Raw genomic sequence first — 21,916 nt, 5'->3', positions numbered from 1 at the left:
GCCTGGGAGGGATCATTGTTTTTATCACCAGCAGGGCAGACTTGGACAGCCCTGAAAGGAAAAGGAAAAGAGGTTAAAAAAACACTTGTTTTGAAACATGAGCCTGTTAATTGTAATAATAGAGTCATCATTAATAGGCAGTTATTCTTGTTTGAAAGAAAAATCAATTCGGTAAAATTATTTTCAATTATAAAAAGGGAAGAAAAACAGAAGTTGGAACATTGATTTGAGAAACATGTCATAGGGCAGAATCACCCCAGAAACCGGCAAACTCCAATATCAAGCGTGGAGACTGGCGTTTGACCCGTTGACAGCAATGGTGGATTTTTCCGCCATAGTGTGCAGCAGTTTGTTGAACAAAATGCAGAGGCACGGGTTTCACGTCGGATCGCTGGCTGGGCAGCCTCTGATTCACCCACCCCGCTGTCACCTCAGGCCTTCAGTAATCCAGGCATCATATTTAAAGGGCACCTCTGCACAGAGCTAGCTCTTTCTACGGGATCGAAAGTTGCTGGAAAGTCATGCTGTCAAAGAGATAAAACATGCTCCCCCCAAATTTAGTGACGCCTCCTTCGAATGCCTACTGGATGCAGTGGAGGCCCACAATGAAGTTCTGTATCCCCACTCTGGGCAAAGACCAGCAAGCAAGGTCACCAATCCACCATGGGAGGCAGTGGCAGCGGTGGTCAATGCCAATGTCCTGCAAAAAAGGACAGCCACCCACTGCCGAAAGAGGATGAATGACCTCCTCCATTCCGCCAGGGTAGGTCACTCCTCTCATTACTCTCAACTCACACACACACATACAAAGCCATCACACATCTAGACGGATCTCACTGCCACTTCAAGAGACATCACCATTCACTCTGTCACACACACCATCTGCCCTATGGAAAATGTTATCATCCTGTCCATGGCATCACTTACCACCACACATACCAGGCATCCTACTTACACTCCCTCTATCTCTATTCATGCAGGACAAGCTGGCACACAACAAGAGGTAGAGGTTGCAGACCGGTGGAGGAATGGCTGAAATCATGGTCTTCACAGACTTTGAAAACAGAGCCACCCAGCTGGCCAGCAAGGATATGGACTTTTCCTGTGCTGACACTGAGGTCGGCGCTGCTCTACCAAGTGAGGGTCCAGCAGTGCAACATCCATCAAACAACCATGCTGTGAGTCAGTTCCCTTCTTCCACAGTCCCCTGCCATGCACTAATTATCTTCCTTTGCTTTTGCAGGCACATCTGGGAAGCAGCTGAGAACATCCACGAGCCAAGTCCTTGACCCCAGCCCTAAGGACACCTAGGAAGAGGAATCCGCAGATTTTGAAATTGAAGTCCCATCACAGCGCTCACCCACACCCTCCACCAGCACAGAGGCACACACCTCAGTGGGGCCTAGTTCTAGAGTAGCCCTGGGGCCACGATCTAGTGAGCACATCACACTTTCTGATCTACAGCAGGTGGCGGCAGGGACTTCCCAGGTTTCCAGTATTTGGAGAATTGCTGTTGGCCAGAAGTCAGTTGAGTCCAAGTCAGATGAGGAGCCTCTGGACTCAGTCATATCACAGTTGCTGGAGCTACAAAGGCAAGCTCGGGAACATCAGGAAGGGATGTCCACTGCACTCTTCAGATTGTAAAGCACAATGCTGGAGTCCATCCGCCTTCAGGCTGAGGTGATAGCACCGGCATGCCAACACACCGAGGTCAACACTGGTAGGATGGCAGCTGCCATAGGTACCTTGGTCCAGGATGCTGGTCTGCACTGGTGCAGGAGCTGCCCTCCATCACTGAGACACTTGCAGGCTTCCATCAGTGTCAACAAGAGAGGGGGGCATAGGGCATCTCAAGCTCACTCCAGCTTCCCCTTCTTCTCAAGGAGTCAGCTAGTCGTCCTCACGCATCCATAGGGAGGAGAACCATCCGGCCCCATCCACTCAGGTGACTACGGGAGTGTCCAGCCCATCCAAATACCCTCTTCCTGTGATCCCAGTAACTCCAGCTCCACAACACGAGGAGGGTGCCACAGCCACACAACAGGACCCCGAAAGCAGGCCAGGATCCTCCAGGTCTCAGCCCTCCATCTCGACACCATTCCTGACAGGTGAAGATGTGGTGCTGAAGGGAACAAGTGATGAAAACTGCCAAAGGATCAAATTGTCTTTAGGACTGAGATGAGGAGAAATTTCTTCACCCAGAGAGTGGTGAGCCTGTGGAATTCGTTATCACAGAAAGTAGTTGAGACCAAAACATTGTATGTTTTCAAGAAGGAGTTAGATATAGATCTTGGGGCAAAAGGGATCAAAAGATATGGGGAGAAAGCAGGAGCAGGCTATTAAGCTGGGTGATCAGCCATAATCATAATGAATGACGGAGCAGGCTTGAAGGGCCGGGTGGCCTACTCCTGCTCCTAGTTTCTATATCTTAAAGTCTATGTGGCTGTTGTTTCTCAGCAGCATCTCAATGATATGAGCCTCTTCACAGAGTGTACATGTGCTGCCCTCAGTCAGACAGGTGTCAGACATTCCCAGATGCAATATGAAGATCTCAGGAGTCTCCTCACTGCATCTAGTCATCATCCTCCTGGAATCTTGCGTCAATGAGGGCCTCATGACCATGCCTACCTCGTCTGGCCAGTGCAATGGCCTCATCACCAGCACCCTGGCCTTCCAGGACCTCATCACCCTCATCCCCTTCGACTTCCTCCTCATCGGAGGAGACGTGTAGCTCTTCCATCTCTTCATCATCCAGGTCCTCCTCCCTTTGCATTGCCAGGTTGTGTAGTGCACAGCAAGCCACTATGATGCACGACATCCTCTGTGGAGTGCACTGCAGTGACCACCAGATCAGTCCAGGCACCGGGTCCTCGTTTTCACAATGCCAATGATGTGCTCAACCAAACTCCAGGTAGCAGCATGAGCCACATTGTACCTTCTCTCACCAGGAGTCTGAGGCTGCCACATGGGTGTCATCAGCCACACCCTTTGTGGGTAGCCCTTACCCCTGAAGAATTTCCCATGTGATCTCTGGAAGATGTCAGGGATCTGTGACCAGTTGACGATATAGGAGTTGTGGACGTTTTCAGGGGTACTTTACACAGTCCTGCATGATCCGTGTGTTATGGTCTCAGACCAGCTGAGCATTGAGAGAGTGGAAGCCTTTGTGGTTCACATTCTGGACTGCTTGTTGCTAGGGAGATTTCAGAGCCATGTGGGTGCAATTGATGGCACCCTGCACCTGTGAGAATCTGGAACTGAGCAAATCCCAGCGATCTTGCTTCCTGACTCACCTGATCCCTGTTGAAATTGACAAAGGTGTGTCTCTTGGCAAAAAGGGCATCTGTGACCTCCTGGATACATTTGTGGGTGGAGGCTTGTGAGATCCCACACAGGTCGCCAGTGGAGCCCTGGAAGGAGCTACTGTAGAAAAGCATTACGGTAACATTAACTGCCGCTGGCAGTGGATGCCCTCTGAGTCCCTGTGGTGCCAAACCCTGCAGAAGATGGCATACGTGCATGACCAATTCCTTTGACATGCGCAAGCATCAGTGACACTGTTTCTCGCTCATCTGCAGGTAACACTTGCGCCAGCTGTAGACCCTGGGTCTAGTGATGCGCCTATGAATGACGGCTCTGTGGGGTTCATCCTCTGTGTGCGGAGGACACTGTGCTGCCCCTTGGTCTTCAGGGTTCTGCCCCTCCATATGGTGAGCCAGGTGCCTCCATCCCATTCTTCTCTTTCTTCCCTCCTGCCAATAAGCAATCAGGCAGACAGCGAGATCACCAGACTCCATGTTCCTGATGGTCTCCTCAGCTCAGTATCAAAGAGAGAGATGCGAGGGTCAGCAATTGTCTCCTAAGGACCACTCTTGGTCAATTCTTCGCCTGCAGCTGCCTCTCAGGGCCCCTTAACACATGCCGGAGAGTCCAGGCCACCACATGGATGCCCAGTGTTTAGTGTACATGATGACTCACCATACCCACACCAAGCACTGTCCCACACCACATGACCGAGTGGCGACAGCTTCAGTCACTCGACTGCCTCCTGAACTCTCATCTCTGGCACAGGCATTTCCTAACCTGGACTCCAAGGCTTCATGGTTTACTTGTACCATGAGGGTGACTTTTCAATGTGAGCTGAAACATAATGTAGGGGACGAGGAGCATATCCCTCTGCCAATCGACGGCCACCTTTCCCAACAGGATCCTCAGGCTTGCCCAGTCACCCAATGGTTCTGCAGCACCAGAGCACTCATTCCAGTTTGAAGTGTGCGCACGAGGGGTTAATAGGAGAGAAGCAATCATTGGCACCGTGAGGAATTCGTGCTGCTTGAGTGGGCACAATTGCTTGACCAGGCTGACTCCAAACACATCAACTGAGCTCAAGCTAAACACTCCCAGCTGCAGCGGAGTGCTCATCTCTGACATGTTTTGCCATTGGCCAGGCCGTTTTCTTCCCACCCCAACACCCACCCCTCGACCCCGGCATGTGTTTGTGCTCAAACTTCAGCCGGTGCTGCCATGACCACCGCCACCCCCCCACCCCCCACCCCCCCCTCCCCCCCACCCCCCAGCACTGTTGCCCTTGCCCTGAGGTTGCCTTCTCCCCCTTCCCCTTTTGCACCACCACCCATGCCCCAGCACCACAAGCCAGCTACGAAGAAGCCGCAGCTGAGAATTCCCTGTGCCTCCCCTGAATCCACAGAACCACTGGGATCATCACAAGCGCTGCACAAAGTTGTGTGCACTAATCTCTGAGTTCCCTTCCAAGTTGAGGTCGCCAGTTCATGCCTTTTAAAGACAATTGTAAGTCACGCCAAAGTTCCCGATGTTCGACAGCAGGAAATGCAGCCTGCCGTTCACATCCACGCCTCCTGGGTTTACGTTGTTGGAAAACGCAACTAGGACCTTCGCACGAGATCCTCCGATTTCACCACCAAACACGCCCATCATGATTGGGCACAGAAAATCCTCACCATAGTTTCAGAGAGATCAAGGGCAAGAATCAAACAGGGCCTCAGAGAAAAATAGTGGGAACGGGACAAGTAATGTTAAAAAGACAAGCCTTAAGACTTTGTACCTTAACGCGAGGAGCATTCACAACAAAGTCAGCGAATAGATGTAAACAGGTACGAAGATCATGGATGCAGAGTGACCAGGAATGGGAACTGAACATCCAGGAGTATTCAGTACTTAGGAAAGACAGACAAAAAGGAAAAGGCAGTGGAGTTGCATTGCTGGTTGAAGAGGAAATTAATGCAATAGTGAGGAAGGATATTAGCTCCGACGATGTGGAATCTTTAAGGGTAGAGCTGAGAAACACTAAGGAGCAAAAAAACATTAGTGGGGATTGTATATAGACCCCCAAACTGTAGTGGTGATGTTGCGAATGGCATTTAGCAGGAAACTAGAGACGCATGCAATAAAGGGACATCTGTAATTATGGGTGACTTTAATATGCAAATAGATTGGGCAAATCAAATTAGTAACAATACCGTAGAGGAGGAATTCCTGGAGTGTATATGGGATGTTTTTCTGGACCAATACATTGAGGAACCAACAAGAGAACAGGCCATCCTCAACTGTGTATTGTGTATTGAGAAAGGAATAATTGGCAATCTAGTTATGCAAGGCCCCTTGGGGATATGTGACCATAATACGATAGAATTCTTCATCAAGATGGAGAGTGACATAGTTGATTCTGAGACTAGGGTCCTGAATCTTAATAAAGGAAACTACGATGGTATGAGGCGCGAGTTGGCTATGATGGATTGGGAAACGTTACTTCAAGGGATGATGGTGGATAGGCAATGGCAAACATTCAAAGAGCGCATGGGTGAACTGCAACAATTGTTTATTCCTGTCTGGCGTGAAAGTAGAACAGGAAAGGTGGCCAAACCATGGCTTACAAGGGAATTAGAGATAGTATTAGATGCAAGGAAGAGGCATACAAATTGTCCAGAAGAAACAACAGACCTGAGGATTAGGAGCACTTTAGAATTCAGCAAAGGAGGACCAAGGGATTGATTAAAATGAGGAAAATAGAGTGCGAGAGTAAGCTTGCAGGGAACATAAAAACTGACTGTAAAAGTTTCTATAGGTCTGTGAAGAGAAAAAGATTGGTGAAGACAAATGAAGGACTCTTACAGTCAGAAACAGGGGAATTTATAATGGGGAACAAAGAAATGGCTGACTAACTAAATACATACTTTTGTTCTGTCTTCACAAAGGTGGACACTAATAACATACCAGAAATGTTGGGGAACACAGGGTTTAGTGAGAGGGAGGAACTGAAAGAAATCAGTATTAGTAGGGAAATGGTGTTGGGGAGATTGATGGGATTGAAGGCCGTTAAATCCCCGGGGCCTGATAACCTACATCCCAGAGTACTTAAGGAAGTAGCCCTAGAAATAGTGGATGCATTGGTGGTCATCTTCCGAGATTCTATAGACTATAGAACAGTTCCTACAGATTGGAGGGTAGCTAATGTAACCTCACTATTTAAAAAGGGAGGCAGAGAGAAAACAGGGAATTATAGACCAGTCAGCCTGATGTCAGTAGTGGGAAAAATTCTAGAGTCCATTCTGAAAGATTTAATAGCTGAGCACTTGGAAAACAGTGGCAGAATCGGACAGAGTCAGCTTGGATTGATGAAAGGGAAATCATGCTTGACAAATCTACTGGAATTTTTGGAGGATGTAAGTAGTAGAGTTGATGAGGGGGAGCCAGTGGAAGTGGTTTATTTGGACTTTCAGAAGGCTTTTGACAAAGTCCCACATAAGAGATTGGCATGTAAAATTAAAGCACCTGGGATTGGGGGTAGTGTATTGAGATGGATAGAAAACTGGTTGGCAGACAGGAAACAAAGAGGAGGAATAAACAGGTCTTTTTCCAAATGGCAGGCAGTGACTAGTGGGTTACCGCAGGGATTGGTGCTGGGACCCCAGTCATTCACAATATATATTTATGATTTAGATGAGGGAATTAAATGTAATATCTCCAAATTTGTAGATGACACAAAGCTGGGTGGGAGGGTGAGCTGTGAGGAGGATGCAGAGATGCTTCAGTGTGATTTGGACAAGTTGAGTGAGTGGGCAAATGCATGGCAGATGCAGTATAATGTGGATAAATGTGAGGTTATCCATTTTGGTAGCAAAAACAGGAAGGCAGATTATTATCTGCACGGCTATAACTTGAGAGAGGGAAATGTGCAACAAGACCTTGTACACCAGTCGCTGAAGGTAAGCATGCAGGTGCAGCAGGCGGTAAAGAAGGCAAATGGTATGTTGGCCTTCATAGCCAGAGGATTCAAGTACAGGAGCAGGGATGTCTTGTTGCAATTGTACAGGGCCTTGGTGAGACCATACCTGGAATATTGAGTGCAGTTTTGGTCTCCTTATCTGAGGAAGGATGTTCTTGCTATAGAGGGAGTGCAGCGAATGTTTACCTGATTGATTCCTGGGATGGCAGGACTGACATATGAGGAGAGATTGAGTCAGTTAGGATTATATTCGCTAGAGTTCAGAAGAATGAGAGGGGATCTCATAGAAACCTATAAAATTCTAACAGGACTAGACAGGGTACATGCAAGAAGGATGTTCCCAATGGTGGGGGAGTCCAGAACCAGGGGTCACAGTCTGAGGATATGGGGTAGACCATTTAGGACTGAGATGAGGAGAAATTTCTTCACCCAGAAAGCGGTGAGCCTGTGGAATACAGAAAGTAGTTGAGACTAAAGCATTGTATGTTTTCATGAAGGAGTTAGATATAGCTCTTGGGGTGAAAGGGATCAAAAGATATGGGGAGAAAGAGGGAGCAGGCTATTGAGTTGGATGATTAGCCATGATCATAATGAATGGTGAAGCAGGCTCGAAGGGCTGAATGGCCTACTCCTGCTCCTAGTTTCTATTTTTCTATATTTCTATTTACAGCACAGAAGGAGGCCATTCAGCCCATTGAGTCTATGCCAGCTCCCCATGGAGCCATTCAGTCAGTCCCATTCTGCCACTCCATCCCCATATCCCTGCATGTTTATTTCCTTCAAGTGCCCATCGAATTTCCTTTTGAAATCATTTTTCCCCCTTCCACCGCCCTCACGGCCAGTGAGTTCCAGGTCATTACCACTCACTGCATAAAAAAGTTCTTCCGCACATTCCTCCAGCATCTCTGATCTAAGGTCTTAAATCTGTGTCCCCTGGTCCTTATACAATCAGCTAATGGGAAGAGTTTTTCTTGACTACCTTATTTAAACCTGTCATAATCTTGTACATCTCTATCAAATCTCCCCTCAATCTCCTTTGCTCCAAGGAGACAACCCCAGCTTTCCAACTGAACCTTGAAACTAAACCCACTGTCCCTGTAACCATTCTGGTAAATCTCCTCTGCACCCTCTCAAGGACATAGAAACATTGAAACTAGGAGCAGGAGTAGGCCATTCGGCCCTTTGAGCCTGCTCCGCCATTCATTATGATCATGGCTGATCATCCAACTCAATAGCCTGCTCCCGCTTTCTCCCCATATCCTTTGATCCCTTTCACCCCAAGAGCTGTATCTTCACATCTTTCCTAAAGTGTGTGACCAGAACTGGATGCAACAATCTAGTTGGGGCCTAACCAGAGCTTTATAATGATTCAGCATAACTTTCCTGCTATTGCATTCAATGGGCAGAATTTTGCCCTCGATGGGTGGGTGGGCCCGACCAACTCGGCAGTGGGCAGGCAGCCAATCACCCCCGCCAAAACGGGCCCCGTCGCCATTTTAAGTGAGCGGGCCAATTAAGATCCGCCCAGTGTGTCGCCCGATGGGAAGTGCTATGTGCTTTCTGTGCGGGCGGGGATTCCCCAGCTGCCAGAGTGTGCTCTTTCGCACATGCGTGGGGAAAGTGCTGCCTCAGGGAGATTGCTGAAACTCTGCAAAACTCTAAAAATAGAAAAATTTAAAAATCATTAACATGTTCCCCTCATGTGAACACGAGATGGGACATGTTAGTGAAGAACACAAACACTTTATTAAAAGTTTTTACACCCGATATCAAACCTCATCCCGCCACTGGATGAGGTTTGTAAAAGGATCACTTAGCCGCCTGCCCGATGGGCCCATGCGCCGACCCGAAGTTCGCACAGACCCCTCAAAATCCTGGTCGATTGGAGGGTTAAGGTCCTTAACAAGGCCTTTAATTAATGGCGGGTGCACTTCCCACTGCATAGCGCCCACCAACCGAAATATCGCGATGCCGCGCGCTGACGTCGGGATGCTTACGTGACATTTTAAGCGCTGGCTTGCGGACTCCGCCACCCGCATGTCAGCCAGAAGATTCTGCCTAATGCCTCTATTTATGAAGCTCAAGATCTCATATGTCTTGCTAACCACTCTCTCAATATGTGCTGCCTCCTTCAAAGGTCAATGCACATGCACCCCCAGATCCTTCTGTCCCTGCACACTCTTTAGTATTGTGCCAGTAAATCTGCACCATCAAGAGAGCTTAATCACTTGAACTTTCAAGACAATCAGAAGAGATGAAATTCATTTCTATCACTGATGCTGAATTCCTAATTGTCCCAGAATCGTCCCAGAATCAACTCCAAATACTCATCTTTAAGCACATGAAAGAAGTTTGTTCGGTAACCTGAGAAACTTAAGCAGCAAAGATCGGAATGAAGTGCAATAACATGTTGTGTAATGTTGGGGTTTGTAACCAAGCCGGAGAGAGTTGACTTCCAACATTTACAGCCCTTTCATCATCGGCCATACGAAACAAAATAGAAATTGCTAAAAAAAAAGTACAGGTTAGTCAGCATCAAAGAAAGAAAAGTCAAGTTTAAATTTCAGATACAAACCTGTATTAGAACTCCATTCAGCTCTGCCCTGTGATATTTGTTCTTATTTTGAGGTTCTTCTTTTGATATCTTCTGCAAAAAAAACTTTCCAATTATATATACCAATATTTTGCTTCATTTCACAATTCAAATGATTAAACCATTTTTTCAAATTAAAGAATAATGAGCAGAGCTGCTCAGACGTTTCCAGACAATAAGCAGGCACAAGGCTCGGTTATAATACAGGAAACAAAAACAAAAACAGAATTACCTGGAAAAACTCAGCAGGTCTGGCAGCATCGGCGGAGAAGAAAAGAGTTGACGTTTCGAGTCCTCATGACCCTTCGACAGAATTTGAGTTCGAGTCCAAGAAAGAGTTGAAATATAAGCTGGTTTAAGGTGTGTGTATGGGGGGGCAGAGAGAGAGAGAGAGAGAGAAGTGTAGTGGGGGTGTGGTTGTAGGGACAAACAAGCAGTGATAGAAGCAGATCATCAAAAGATGTCAACAACAATAGAACAAAAGAACACATAGGTGTTAAAGTTAAAGTTGGTGATATTATCCAATGTGGAGAGACCAAACGTAAACTGGGCGACCGCTTTGCAGAACACCTGCAGTCTGTCCGCAAGAATGACCCAAACCTCCCTGTCGCTTGCCATTTTAACACTCCACCCTGCTCTCTTGCCCACATGTCTGTCCTTGGCTTGCTGTATTGTTCCAGTGAAGCCCATCGCAAACTGGAGGAACAACACCTCATCTTCCGACTAGGCACTTTACAGCCTTCCGGACTGAATATTGAATTCAACAACTTTAGGTCGTGAGCTCCCTCCCCCATCCCCACCCCCTTTCTGTTTCCCCCTTCCTTTTTTTTTTCCAATAAATTATATAGATTTTCCTTTTCCCACCTATTTCCATTATTTTTTTAAAAATTTTTAAAAATCTTTTATGCTCTCCCCACCCCCACTAGAGCTATACCTTGAGTGCCCTGCCATCCATTCTTAATTAGCACATTCGTTTAGATAATATCACCAACTTTAACTTTAACACCTATGTGTTCTTTTGTTCTATTGTTGTTGACATCTTTTGATGATCTGCTTCTATCACTGCTTGTTTGTCCCTACAACCACACCCCCACTCCACTTCTCTCTCTCTCTCTCTCTCCGCTCCCCCCCCTCCCACACACACACCTTAAACCAGCTTATATTTCAACTCTTTCTTGGACTCGAACTCAAGTTCTGTCGAAGGGTCATTAGGACTCGAAACGTCAACTCTTTTCTTCTCCGCCGATGCTGCCAGACCTGCTGAGTTTTTCCAGGTAATTCTGTTTTTGTATTTGTTTTGGATTTCCAGCATCCACAGTTTTTTTGTTTTTATCTATAATACAGGAAATGCTGCTTCACTCTGAGCAAACAGGTTATCTTTGCATGCAATAGGTTTGATCATGCAGCTTCTAAAATATAAAAAAAGCTTACATTTGCTCACAAGTCCCATCAATTTTTCTGAAATGTGTATGTACACAGTTGTAATGCTGTCAGTTTATGTAAATTTATGACAGAGCAGTTACCCCCCCTCCTGCTACTGGTCAAACCCCAGCATTACATCTCCCACCTCCCCAGCCTGGACTGCAGAGAAACTCTGAGGGGTCTAAACTGGGTAACTCCTGTAATTGGGCACAGGGATTGCAATGCACGAATACCCCACCGCAAATTGAAGGGAAGGCATGCAAACTTGGTGCTGCTTGCTCATTTCCATCATTGTGGCATGCAGCGTTCTTCTCATCTCAGCAGGGGGTCCATGTTTGTGCACGATACTGAAAGCCAGACTGCATTTCTTAAAGGGGAGGTGCCTTCGGGCTGCAGGAGAGGCTGAAGCTGCTCAGTGAATGTATCCTTACATTCCAAATTCTACCAGCTGGCCAAACACACTGCTGCTTTCACCATACTCCCATCACATGCCGACACACAATCTCTGTCCATTAGGACTCCTACCTAACATTCATATTTTCCACCACACCCTCACATACTTAGCACTGCAGCAAGCCTCACACTCACATCTTGCACCAAGTGCCAGTTATTCAATTATGACAGGCATATCACCTAAATTGCAACATGCTCACTGACAAAGTGTCTCCTCTTTTGCAGGACATGGTAGTGCTTAACTGGAAGTAGCAACAGCCATGAGCTGGCAGGGGACAGATATGGCTGCATGAGCTCATCCCAGTGGAGGAAATGGTGCTGGGAATAATTGGAGCAGCGTCACTGAAGCTATCGCAGTAGCATTGTTGAGGCCATCAAGGATGACATTCTGTTCCCACTTAATACACATTCTCAAATCCCACTTCATCCTCATCCCTCTCTCTGTGGTGACACACAATCTGAAGAAGGTGTAACCATGCACCTCTTGCTTCCTCCCACCCTCTCTCACCCCAAACCTCCCCTTGTGCATTTATATTTCAGTTACCCAAGAACAGGCACCTGGTCAGCCGGCAGTGGCTGAGGATGGAAGGCCTAGAGGCAGACTGAAGAGGAAGAAACACCATTACTCAATCTGACATTCACAGCCTCAGATAATGACACTGTGCCAAATTGGAGGGTAATATAAAGGCAGGTTCTGTGCATGGTGAGTCACCAGGCATGAGTGGGTGCAGCTAAGCCAGAGGGAAAGGATAGTGTGTATGCCAGCTCACTGGAGGCCGAAGTGTTATACAAGTTCTGTCCAGTGAACTCAGCTGAGGTCTTCAAAGGCTTGGTGACAGGAGAGAGCTCATGGGCATGCAGGCCCACCACAGAGCCTGCTGTCACTATCAATGTGTGGAGGGGTCTAGCTCCAATTTGGCACAAGGTTTTGTGCAGAGATTGGAGCCCATTCTTTTCACAATGAAAGTGGTGGCAACTCCATGAGAATACTTGTGGACTCGGCCATTATGCAGTAATTGATGTCCAATGTCTCAGCTTCCACTACAGCACAAGCAGAAGGCACCCAATGTCTGAATGCTTCAGCGGAAGCTCAGTCAAAGGTCATGAGATCCCTGCTTATTGACATATGCAAGCTGCCATTACAACTGAAGACACCAGTGTTCAAAGAGCTCTCACTAAACCAGTCTGTGCTTCAGGAATGCTGAGGTGTCAGGCAGTAGGAGTGGCAGTGGTTCTGTGCAGTTTTAACCTGCTGCCTTTCTCAGGATAACGGGATTCATGCTCCCATCATTGCCACACTGCCAGTATGCCCTGCCGTTCCCTCTCAACCAGACATCGCAGACTGCTGCCACCTGTACCAAGATAGTCCAGCTTTCCAAGTATCACAGTGATTTCCTTGTGCTTCTGTCAATTTAATATATGAAACTCATTGCTCACCATTTAGCCTCATTTACACTGGGAGACCAAATGGAGTTTGTTGAACACCTCTGTTCACTCTCCAAGTTTGACCCCCAAGCTTTCAGACAACCGCCATTTTAATTCTCCACCTTGCTGTCACTCTGACCTCCTCCTCCCCCTGAAAGTAGCTCCTCTTCTCTGCTGCCCCTCTGCTACATTTCCTTCTAATGCCATAGCCCAGGATGAATTGCAACCATGGGCGGAATCATCTCAGATTTGCACAAAGTACGGTAGTGGGCAGGAAAAGTCATTTTACCTGCCAGCTGCAATGGTGTGTTTTTGCATTGCATTGTCCCATTCAAACCTCAATAATTATGCAGCCACAGGAAACGCTCTGTCTCACTGGCGGGCAGTCTTCAATCTGCAGCTCTGCGCACACTTCTCAATGCTTATAGCCCAGGAGAGCACCGGTGAAGACATGGCCCCAAAAGCCAAGAAGAGTGCAGCCCCCCGATTTAATGACGCATTCCTAGGACACCTTCAGGATGCCATGGAGGCCCATCAAGATGTCCTCTACCCCCGCTCTGGCCACAGGAGGCCCATGAGCCTCACCACTCCAACTTGGGAGGTAGTGGCAGAGGTGGTGATGCTGCACACAAAAGGTTGGCCATCCAGTGTAGAAAATGGATGAATGATCACATCTGTGCCACTAGGGTGAGGCAACCATCTCATCATTCTAAACTCACACATTCACAAGGCCAGCACTCATTCACTGACACTTCACTCACTGCCAGCTCAAGGGACATCACCACCCACTCTCTCACATACATACCCTCACATCTCTTTCTGGCCTCATCTCCTCTGGAGACCGCCTCCTCAGCCCTCACCATCTTGAGGCCGCTTGCACAGATCAACATGTGCCCCACACACAGCCTGGGATAGCCTCCTTCCCCAGTGCAACCCTCGTCCTGCAGCCTCTTCTCTTGCCTGAGGCCACTTCTCCCCCTTCCCCAAGCAAGCCCTGGCTCTACAGCTGTTGAAAAACTACCCCCACCTTACAGCTGGTCTGGTAGGCAGAGACCTGCCCCTGGGCCCCCCTAAAAGTGATGTGGTTCTGCCTGTGAAGCCTGGTGTTGATGACTGCGAGTGCTGCCCGAGGCAAGATAGGCAAACCTCGAAGTCCCAAGTGAAGTGCAGCTCACCCCAGCGCACGTTGCTTATGTTCAGTTGTGAAATATGTGGGTGTGATGCCCAGGTGATCCAGCGTGGTGGGGCGGGGGGGGGATATTTCCGGCTGTCAGGGATTATATTGAGATGGTAAAGTGTTGAAATGAGGTTCCTGATATGCGGTGGAGGGAAACGCAGCCCGCCATTGACGGGTGGAGTGGACAATTTCAGATTGGTTTCACAACAGTGTGAAACCAGTTTTTGGCCTTCTTGCCATATTGTCGCCTCCCCCCCCCCCCCCCCCCTCCCCCACCCCCACCCCCGCAATGCTGCCCAATGTTGATGGGACTGGAAAATTCCAGCCAATGAATGGGAGCAAGCAGTTTACTCGGAGATCTTTCAGGAACATACAATGCCTTCCCAAACATTCGGCACCTCTCCTTTAGCAACTCTTCACGATTCCACCAACAACCCGGTATGTCCAATGATGCTGCAATGGCAAGTAGTTAGCAACTACACTGAAAGTTGGATTGTGATGACTTTAAACAGCCCTACAGTTGTTGGGGTGGAGCAGCACTTCCTGATAGTACTGAATGAGTGTCCAGCCATGTGTTTAAGAGAGAATATTAACTGGAGCGATGTGAGATAAAATATCAGGCTGTGTGTTGAATCAACATTAAAAGCTAACTGTCATCACAATCTGTCCACTTTGCATATATGTATGTCATCATCTAGAAGGTTTGTGAGTTAATTATGTTCATCTGCTGATGAAAAATGTTTGCACAAAAGGCTATCCAAACATATGTACAAACATATGGAGCAGAGGTAGGCCATTCAGCCCCTCAAGCCCAGCATGCAATAAGATCATGGCTGATCCGATTGTGGCCCTTGCAATAAGCAACAATATCCCATTTGCCTTCCTAATCACTTGCTGCACCTGCATTGTAACTTTTTGTGATTCATGTACCAGGACACCCAGGTCTCTCTGTACCTCAGAGTTCTGCAATCTCTCTCCATTTAAATAATATGCTGCCTTTCCATTCTTCCTGTCAAAGCTTACATTTTCCATCTGCCAACTTTTTGCAGATTCTCCTAACCTATCTGTCTCTGTGTCACCTTCACAATTTACTTTCCTATCTATCTTTGTGTCATCGGCAAATTTAGCAACCGTATATTTGGTCCCTTTATCCAAATCTTTGATAAAAATTGTAAATAGTTGAGGGTCCATCACAGACCCCTGTGGCACTCCACTCATCACATCTTGCCAACCTAAAAATGATCAATTTACACCTACTGTCTGATTCCTGTTAGCTAACCAATCCTCTCTCCGTGCTAATAGGTTACCCCCTACACAATGAGCTCTTATTTTGCGCAGTTTTGATGTGGTACCTTGTTATGGTGCCAAATTTGCTCAGTAGTTCCAACTGTAAATCTGGTGGGTGTCAGGCAGAAAGATACAGAACTGGACCTGGATACACTAAAAGGAAATCAGAAAAGCGGTGCTGGAGCTGGGGCTGGCACTCCCTGTGCTGCAGGCTCCTACCTCTCTCATGCATAAGGGGCACAAAGTGCATTAGATTCCAGGGGCAGAAGTTTCATTCCAGGGTCCCAATCCCATTGGGATGAAATGTGGATTGGGATTCCTCAAATGCCAGTGATGGGACCCTGGCATTTTTGAGGAGGTGGCCAAGTAAGTGCTCCCCTTTGGGAGCCCCACCCCATTAAGGATGGTGGGCAGGCTCATGATTCCAGAGGACCAATTGGAGGTCATCCAAGGCTGAGAGCTTGGCAGCCCCACTGTCAGGTGAGTGCTGCTGGCGTATATAGGGAGGCACAAGAACACCTCCATTCCCAGTTGCCTCCCCCACCGTCAAGAAGAGGGGCCAAAAGGGTGGTGGAAAGGAGGGGAAAGCCCCCCCTCCCCCCCCCCCCAACTAAAGGGCACTGCTGCAGTTGTGGCCATTTATAATACACGTCTTCACCATTGAACGTACCCTATAGGTGTGACAGTGACCTAGCCTGCCGCTGGGAGGCTGTCAACATTTCATGTGACTGGTACCCAAATGCCAGTTGGAAAATCTAGACCTCAGAGGGCTTAATTTGTCTAGTTGCTGTGGCTGGGTGAATAACTCAATCTTACCATCATTCTGTATCCTACAGAATCTGGTCAGAACAGGAACATGCCATGGAGCCAGTCTGACAAGATTTCCTTACCGTTTTCAGGTGGCCACCACACCCGCACCCCTGCCACTCCACCCCACCCCAGCCCACTCACCTGACCAACCCCCTGTCTTCAGACCTACCTCTATGGGCCCTTGAAAATTCTGCCCCAGAAGAGGTTATCTTATTGGTGAGTGGAGGGCTCTAAGCTAGGGAGCATTAGGAGGTGGGAGTGTATGTTCCCATAGGGCAATGAGAGAAGTGCACAGGGTTTTGTGGGGGAGCCTGGATGCACCCTTTTAGCTCAGTAGGCTCAATGGTTAGCGTATGGGCAGAATTTTTCCCACATACCTGACCTGAACAGGAGCGCAGTAGCGCTTGATGAGATTGGGCAAGCGTCCCAGCATCATCGTGCACTCTCGAGATATTTCACTTGGAGGGCAAGCGCGAGAGGTGGTAGCGCACCCGCCGACAATATAGAGGCCTATTAAGGCCCTTAATCAATTAATTAAATCAAATTTTTCACTGCCAACCCAACTGTTCGGTTGGCAGGGAGGTGAATACGCCAGGCGGCCTTTGCATTTTTAACGAAACCTCATCCATGGGCAGGATGAGGTTTCAGAGAGTGACCAAAAAACCAATAAAAATTTTTAAAACTCATTTTTCATACGTCCCTGTTCATGTGACAGAGTCACATGAGGGGGCATGTTTTCCTTATTTTTGAATTCTTTATTTTTCAGGTTTAAAATCTTCAGCTCCCTGAGGCAGCTCTCTGCCTTCAGGGAGCTTTCACTGAGCTCACCCCTGCGCATGTGCACACCCTTCAGCGCTTGTGCTCTTCCTGCCCCCACCTAGGCACTGCTGAGGTTAGCAGCGTGCGTTTCACGCTGGCTGGTCATTAAACAGCCAGTCAGCATGAAATCGCAGTCGGGGCTTGATCGCGGACGGTGGACAGTTGCATGAGCCCTGAGCCTGCCCGCTGTGCCCGACGAGGTCAAAATTCTGCCCAATGGCTATTTTTCAATTAAGGCTGTAAAAGGGTTGTGTAGTCAATTAGGATGGCCCAAAACCATTCATGTTGAAATCCTTAGCATCAGGACCAATAAAGGGAGTCATTCTCCCAATAAGAAAGACATATCTATTATAGCTAGGATAGTATTTCTCAATTCAGCTCAGCAGGGGCAGTTGCCAGGGTAGCCTGAACATCTGCTCTGGGAGCTCTGCTGGCCAACACCTGGAAAGAGTGAAAGCTGGAACCAATGCAGAGTGTGGATGAGCATGCCAGGAGCAGCACCAGGTATACTTAAAAATAGGTGCCAACCTGATAAAGCTACAACACAGGACTATATGCATACTAAACAGCAGAAGCAGGATGTGATAGACAAAGCTAAGCAATCACACAACCAATAGATCTGTTCAAAGCTTCACAGTCCTGCCACATCCAGTCATGAATGGTGGTGGACAATTTAACAACTGAAGGATGAAGTTCTATGAACATCTCCATCCTCAATGATGGCAGAGTGCACCAAGTTAGTGCGAAAAAAAGCTGAACTGTCTACAACCATCTTCAGCCAGAAGTGCCGAGTGGATGATCCATCTCGACCTCCTCTGGAGGTCCCCATCATCACAGATACCAGTCTCCAGCCAATTCTATTCACTCCATGTGATATCATGAAACAGTGGAGCCCACTGGACACAGCAAAGGCTATGAGCACTGACAACATCCCAGCTGTAGTACTGAAGGCTGTAAATTCCTGTGATGTAAGAGACCTGGGTGTTTAACTTTAACCCCAAGAACAGGTAGGTTTGAGTTGGGTGGGAAGCAAAAATTCTTAAAATTTCACTTCTAAGCCCAACCAACCATTCTACAGCTCTAGATTTAACAAAGACAGGCAGGTGACCAATCTGCGGGTCGAGGTCTGAAATTCTTTAAAGGTGGTTGTATGCTTCTATTTTTACTGCTTTTATTCTTTTTAACTAATGTCAGCAAGGTTTCCTGGAGCTCACTGAGCTTTGCCAAGTAAACGATGAGAAAGATTGGATCCATAAGGTTGGCGCATTTACATCTGCAGACTGGGAGGGGCAGGAATGGTTTCAAGCCTGTATCCTCAGCCATGATGACCAACCCCCACTTCACTGGCCCTAGTAAATATTGGGGACATGAGGTCTCTCTTGTTGCAATTCTAGGTGCAAACAATGCTGCTGAACCTGAACAAATACCTAAGGCAGGTCCAAGCAGTCTAACAGTGGGGGTTTAGGGTACAGGGAGCTGAAATCATTGTAGAAATTAGTGAAATATACTCAAATAATAAGTTCATCTTCCCCTCCTTTTTAATCATTACTGCCAGCCAGACTCATCCCCTCCTCCCTGATTAATTAAATCGTTAACTGAGCAATACATAAAATTAATAAAATACCAAGATCTGCCATTAAATAGCTGCCTAATAAAATTCTATTTGTTCTTCTGATGGATTAGATTTGCTCTAATGACTTCTACCTACATTTTCTAACTGATTGTTTCCTTATTTGCATTTCATTACTGTCTTATAATTCAATTCAGCGTAGCTTCCATCCTTTACATTCAACATAATAATTATAGAAGAGAGTAATTTTAATATTTAAAAGAATGATCATGTTTGGGAAAAGATCAGCTTTTTTATTTGCTCAACTCCTTTTCCACCAGGCAGGTTATGGGCTAATATGAATCCAAAGAACATGGTTCATGAAAATGAATGGTATATCTGTAATACACACTTAGAAGGCATGTCACTTTATTTGGTAAAATAGATTCTGATTAACTTGTTGCAAATCTAGAAATGGTCTTTTGAAAAGAAAACAGTAACATGCCTGAGGTAATTTTTTGAGTTCAGCTGTTTTTATATTGTTGATAGCTTTGCGTCATCGTTACCTTTGTTGAAATTACAAGTACAAACAGGGACATTTTCTCTAATAAAAGAATAAAATTGTGCATGGTAAGTACATAGCCATGCAGATATTTGAGAACCTTTAATGTTTGATTACTTCCAAAGATGTAGGAAAATTGCTAAGACTTGCTCCCCAAATGGCTCAGCAGAAAATGCCACACATCTTGAAGACAGCCTCCAATTTGTTAACAGTAGTGAGTTATACCAAAAAGCAAAGTTCCAGGTTTGATTTCCTGCCTGTGATGAGTTAACCCGTTTTACAAAAGACCCTTCTTCCTTGATTAATTCAAAGTTTCTTCTTCAAAGGGGGATGTAACCCATATTTTTTGCAATTCACTCACTCAGACTTCTCTATTGAAGGACTGAAATTGTACAATTCATGCACTCTCCCTAAAATGCTTTGAATGTTTTGCTTTAAAGAGATCAAAATCTGTATTTAAATAGCTGGGCTAACACTCTTAAGTCATTTTTTATTAAGAGTCTCAAACCTATGCAGCCAGCCAAATTTTCAAGGAAAAGTTAAATACATTGCAGTATTCACAGTCAGTGCAAGAACTCACAGCTTATTTGAGCCTGTGCATCATGCAATAGGAGTAACCTCAATCCTGATGTTATCCTCACCAATACATTGTACATTTAATTCTCAAAAGAATTGCTGATTCTTTCCAATGCTTGGCTAAACCTACAAGCCATTGCTGAGGACATTTAATTAAGGTGACAACATAAGTAAGAATCCTAGCACTTTCCCGCACTTGGCGAGAGGTTAGGATGCATTGGGTCTATTAAAGTGTTTTCTCAAAGTCTATTCAAATCGCTATCTGTTAAAAACTGCAGATGCCACCTAATGAGAACTTGTCACCAGGGTGCAGCTCAAAATAATCTCCCCATCTCATTGAATTGTGCAAATCTGAGAGATTACACATGGCAGCAGACCCCAAGATATTTGCTTTAGTCTAAGATAAATAAAATTGCCCTTTCGCACATCCACTTGGACTTCTCTTGGCTAAAAGCAGTTCCAAATATAATTATTCCAAATCATACTCATATCCTTTCTATTTAACATAGATCACTCATGGTGGTGATCAAATCTACTGCACAAAACTATATTTTTAACATTAATACAACCGTAAGTAAAATAATCTTATCATTAGATATTTCTGTAAGTATTTCAGTGGAGAATTCTAGCGCTATGGTGGATCCAGGCCTGATTCATTTCAAATAGCTTCAAATTTCCATCCTGCACTTACATATATATGCTATTATGGCTTATCTATATTATCCACCTTATCCAAATTATCACATGTTCTTTGTGAAACTGAAATTACAAAATAGCATCTGTTTCTAATCATAAAAATGAAGGGCAATAATTGTTATTAAAATAAAACTCCAGAATATGTGCTTTAAACCCCACAATTTTTATTGCAGTGAGGCAAATAGCATTTAACCAGAATAGAAAATGGGAGATTGCACACATGGGTGATTTGCTCCATTGGTCAGTTAACAGAGTGACCCAAGCAAACACACTTATCTTGTTACAAAACAAGCATCTAACAGTGACTACTTATCCATTCAGCTCAAATATTGATGTGTTTTTCTCTAGTCTGCATTCATGAATTAAAGAGATTGGCAAAGTTATACAGTTCAGTGGACGTTGTTCACTTCATCTTCTGAATTACATAGCAGCTCTTTGCAAAAGTCACAGAGCGGAAACCCTCCATAACTTCATTGCAAATGTAGCAGTTCCAACACAATGAGGAAAGGAGTTCTGCATAGAGTCATGATGACTTGATTACGCATTTTTGAAAGATCCATGCTAATGGAGACAGCCCAAGATGCTTGCTTCACTGTAAGATATGTAGCAAGTACAATTGCCCTTTGTAGTGTCCAATCATTTAGGCTTCCAGTTTGTCATGATTAAGGGCAGTTCCAAAAAATAATTGTATCAAATCTTACCCACATCCCTTCTGTTTGAGAATTTCACTCAGGTTAGTCACCAAATCAATTCCACAAAACTACACTTTTAACACTAATACATCTGAGTAAAATAAGTACTTTATGGAAAAATATATGGTCAAAACTGTGCCTTACATCCTGTAAAGAGTGTTGATTCTGTGAAGCCGTTGAACCAAAGCTTAACATTCATTCAATAGCCAAGTCAAGAAAAGTAGAAAATTAACTTGAAATGACCTCTAGTTTAGCCCTGTCTTTCCAACTCAAGTTCATATGGCAAAACACTGCAACTGCAAGTGAATAAAAATGGAAATCAATTTTAACACAAGTTAGGGTTAGTCATTTTTCAGAGTAAAGTTTTTAAGTGCAATATACTTCAATGTACAATTTTTGGATCAACTAGCAAGAATACGCTCTTAAGAACCATTTCAGTTAAGAATTAGCTAGCTCCTAATTGACTGTATGCAAATAGTGCCATCACAGTTCCATTTGTTGTACGCTTGCTTGACTTGACTATTGGCTTAATATTTTCACTTCAGCAACATGGTCTTCCAAAGTGTCAAGTGCAATTGAGCAATTTTCGGT

This window comes from Carcharodon carcharias, chromosome 15 (genome assembly GCF_017639515.1).
Source record: "Carcharodon carcharias isolate sCarCar2 chromosome 15, sCarCar2.pri, whole genome shotgun sequence".
NCBI classification, from domain to species: Eukaryota; Metazoa; Chordata; class Chondrichthyes; order Lamniformes; family Lamnidae; genus Carcharodon; species Carcharodon carcharias.
The sequence above is the reverse complement of the archived record's forward strand: the minus strand, read 5'-3'. Positions refer to the sequence as shown.